The sequence below is a fragment of the Pan paniscus genome, chromosome 1 (assembly GCF_029289425.2).
Source record: "Pan paniscus chromosome 1, NHGRI_mPanPan1-v2.0_pri, whole genome shotgun sequence".
Taxonomy (NCBI): Eukaryota; Metazoa; Chordata; class Mammalia; order Primates; family Hominidae; genus Pan; species Pan paniscus.
In genome coordinates, this window is record NC_073249.2 from 4,400,891 (window position 1) to 4,405,023 (window position 4,133).

Sequence of the window (4,133 nt, forward strand, 5' to 3'; positions counted from 1 at the left end):
TGAGCTGAGATCGCGCCACTGCACTCCAGCCTGGGAGACAGAGCAAGACTCTGTCTCAAAAAAAAAAAAAAAAGAAAGAAAAAACTGTCCCAGTGACTATAAAAAAATCCCTTTGTATATCTTCTTAATCACAAAGGAAGTAGGCTGCCATCATCTAAGAGGATTACAAAGGCAGCAAAAACATTGAATAAGCCACAGAAAGAACTCAGAATATACAACACTATGTTTACGAGCTGGAGGTTCATGATCTACAATAGCTAATGTGATTAACAAGCAAACAGAGCCGGTCCCTTTGCATCCCTGGTTTAAGGGAACTATTTTCTATTCCCAGGAACCTGGTGCAGCTTTGTCTGGGTCCTTCCTTTCCAGCGCCCTGTCTCCACATGGCCAGGGCCTTCCTATTTCCCAACACAAGACAGCATCTAATTGTGCATCTAATCCTTCCGTAAGAACAGTAGCAAAGCCTTCTCTCATAAAAATCCCATATCTGGCCGGGTGTGGTGGCTCACGCCTGTAATCCCAGCACTTTGGGAGGCCGAGGCAGGCGAATCACGAGGTCAGCAGTTTGAGACCAGCCTGCCCAACATGGTGAAAGCCCATCTCTACCAAAAATACAAAAAATTAGCTGGGGGTAGTGGTGGACGCCTATAGTCCCAGCTACTCAGGAGGCCGAGGCAGGAGAATCACTTGAACGCAGGAGGCGGAGGTTGCAGTGAGCTGAGATGGCGCCACTGCACTCCAGCCTGGGTGACACAGTGAGACGCCGTCTAAAAAATAAATAAATAAAAATAAAATAAAATAAAATAAATACACAAAAAGATAAACAAACAAACAAAAAAACCCATATCTGTGCCTGATTGAAATCTTCCAGACCTCCCTCTACCCCTGCCTGGTAGTTTCTAGTTGTCCATCCGGGAGGCCACGTCAAATTCCCAGCTGATCCACAAGGCAGGGTTCTATCCACAAGCCTTTCCTAGCCAGCCTGTCATCTCTGCTCAGCTGCAGAGCATTCAGTGGCAATTTGTTGTTTAGTGTCCTCACTTGTGAAATGGGAGTCTCTTTCTACCTATCTCATAGGCCTGTTGTGAGGCTGAAATGAGATCCTATATGCAATGCCCTTACATTACTTAAAACAGCAAGAGTTGGCCGGGCGTGATGGCTCACGCCTATAATCCTAGCACTTTGGGAGGCAAAGGTGGGTGGATCATGAGGTCAGGAGATTAAGACCATCCTGGCCAACATGGTGAAACCCCATCTCTGCTAAAATACAAAAAATTAGCAAGGCATGGTGGCGTGCGCCTGTAATCCCCGCTACTCCGGAGGCTGAGGCAGGGGAATCGCTTGAACCTGGGAGGCGGAGGTTGCAGTGAGCCGAGATCACGCCACTGCACTGCAGCCTGGGTGACAGAGTGAGACTCCGTCTCAAAACAAAGCAAAGCAAAGCAAACAAACAAAAAAACACCAGCAAGAGTTAATGAATGGAAGTGATGATGGTGGTTGTGGTGGTGTTAGTTCAAACGATGCTGACTCAAGAATATTTCTCCCCCTTCCTCATTCATCCACCCACCACCTGTGATCTTACAGGGAGGTAATCCTGCAAAGGTCTACATTATAACAATAGAAACATCCTTAACGTAAGGAGGTGCAAAAGAATCCTTCTTAGGTAGAAATATGTATCTCTAGGAAAATATCAAGCATACTTCAGGGAGGTAAAATCCTGAAGTCAGCCTACAAGTGTCAAAAAAAAAAATCAGTAGAAAGGAGAAACTCCTTTGCCATGAACAAGGGAAAAGGACTAATTTTATTTTTCTTCCTGAAAAGAGGAGAAAAGAGAAGTAGCAGGATTAAAAGAAGCTGGTGGCCAGTTGCAGTGGCTCACGCCTTCAATCCCAATGCTTTGGGAGCCTGAGGGAGGAGGATCACTTGAGCCCAGGAGTTTGAGACCAGCCTGGGCAACATAGTGAGCCCTGTTTCTACAAAACATAAAAAATAAACCAGCCTGGGCAACATAGTGAGACCCCTTCTCTACAAAAAATAAAAAATAAAAACATTGGCTGGGCACGGTAGCTCATGCCTGTAATCCCAGCACTTTGGGAGGCCGAGGTGGGCAGATCACAAGGTCAGGAGTTTGAGACTAGCCTGGCCAACATGGTGAAACCCCATCTCTACTAAAAATACAAAAATTAGCCAGGTGTGGTGGTGTGTGCCTGTAGTCCCAGCTACTTGGGAGGCTGAGGCAGGAGAATCGCTTGAACCTGGGAGGCAGAAGTTGTAGTGAGTCAAGACTGCACCGTTGCACTCCAGCCTGGGTGACAGAGTGAGACCCTGTCTCAAAAAAAAAAAAAAAATTAGCCAGGTGTGGTGGTATGCACCTGCAGTCCTAGCTACTTGGGAGGCTGAGGCAGGAGGATCACTTGAGCCCAGGAGTTAGAGGCTGCAGTGAGCTATGATTGCACCACTGCACTCCAGCATGGGTGACAGAGCATGACCTCATCTCTTAAAAAAAATGGAGAGAGGAGGCCAGGAGCAGTGGCTCACGCCTGTAATCCCAGCACTTTGGGAGGCTGAGGCAGGCAGATCACAAGGTCAGCAGTTCGAGACCAGCATGGCCAACATGGTGAAACCCCATCTCTACTAAAAATACAAAAAATTAGCCGGGCGTGGTAGCGGGCGCCTGTAGTCCCAGCTACTCGGGAGGCTGAGGCAGGAGAATGGCGTGAACCCGGGAGGCGGAGCTTGCAGTGAGCCGAGATCGCGCCACTGCACTCCAGCCTGGGCGACAGAGCGAGACTCCGTCTCAAAAAAAAAAAAAAAAAAAAAAAAAAAAAAAAAATTAGCCAGGCATGGTGGCAGGCCCCTGTAATCCCTGCTACTCATGAGGCTGAGGCAGGAGACTCGCTTGAACTCGGGAGGTGGAGGTTGCAGTGAGCTGAGACCATGCCATTGCACTCCAGCCTGGGCAATAGAGGGAGACTCGGTCTCAAAAAAAAAAAAAAAAAAAAAAATGGAGATAGGAAGAGTGAGAGAGGCTAGAGTTTGGCCTCCACGGCTCCACAGAGGTAGAGAATACCTTGGGAACCATGATGTTTGTCATTCTTTGGGAAATTGTTTACATTTTTGTGGTGTGAGCCCCTTATCCATTCCCACTTCCAAAATCCTTTTTTTAAAAAATAGAGACAGGGTCTTGCTATGTTGCCCAGGCTGGCCTCAAACTCCTAGGCTCAAGTGATCCTCTTGCCTTGGCCTCTCAAAATGTTGGGATTATAGGCATGAGCCAGCCACTGCCCGGCTACTCCCTCCAAAATCTTGATGACAGCCTGTGAATTTCAAACTGTTTCATGCTTGCTGTGGGAGAGGGTTCTGTGAAAGTCAGAGAGGGGGTGGAGAGATCACATAGGAAGGAGAATTAGGGCCAGGAGCGGTGGCTCATGCCTGTAAACCCAGTACTTTGGGAGGCTGAGGCAGGGGGATCATTTGAGGTCAGGTGTTCGAGGCCAGCCTAGCCTCGAACATGGTGAAACCTCATCTCTAGTAAATATACAAAAAAATTAGCCAGTTGTGGTGGCGTGCCTATAATCTCAGCTACTCAAGAGGCTGAGGCAGGAGGATCGCTTGAACTTGGGAGGTGGAGATTGCAGTGAGCCAAGATTGCCCCTTGCTCTCCAGCCTGGGTGACAGAGTGAGACTCCATCTCAAAACAAAACAAAACAAAACAAAAGAAAAAAGAGGCTAGGCGTGGTGGCTCATGCCTGTAATCCCAGCACTTTGGGAGGCAGAGGCAGGAGGATCACCTGAGGTCGGGAGTTGGAGACCAGCCTGACCAACATGGTGAAACCCCGTCTCTACTAAAAATACAAACTTAGCCGGGCATGGTGGTGCATGCCTGCAATCCCAGCTACCTGGGAGGCTGAGGCAGGAGAATCATTTGAACCTGGGAGGCGGAGGTTGTGGTGAGCCGAGATTGAGCCATTGCACTCCAGCCTGGGCAACAAGAGCGAAACTCCGCCTAAAAAAAAAAAAACAAAAAACTAGAAAAAGAAAAAAGAAAGGGGAATTAGGAGACAAAAGATTCGCCGCAATCTCGGAGGGAATGCTTTGGCTTTCCACAGGCCCTAGATTTGGGAGGCTTCCAA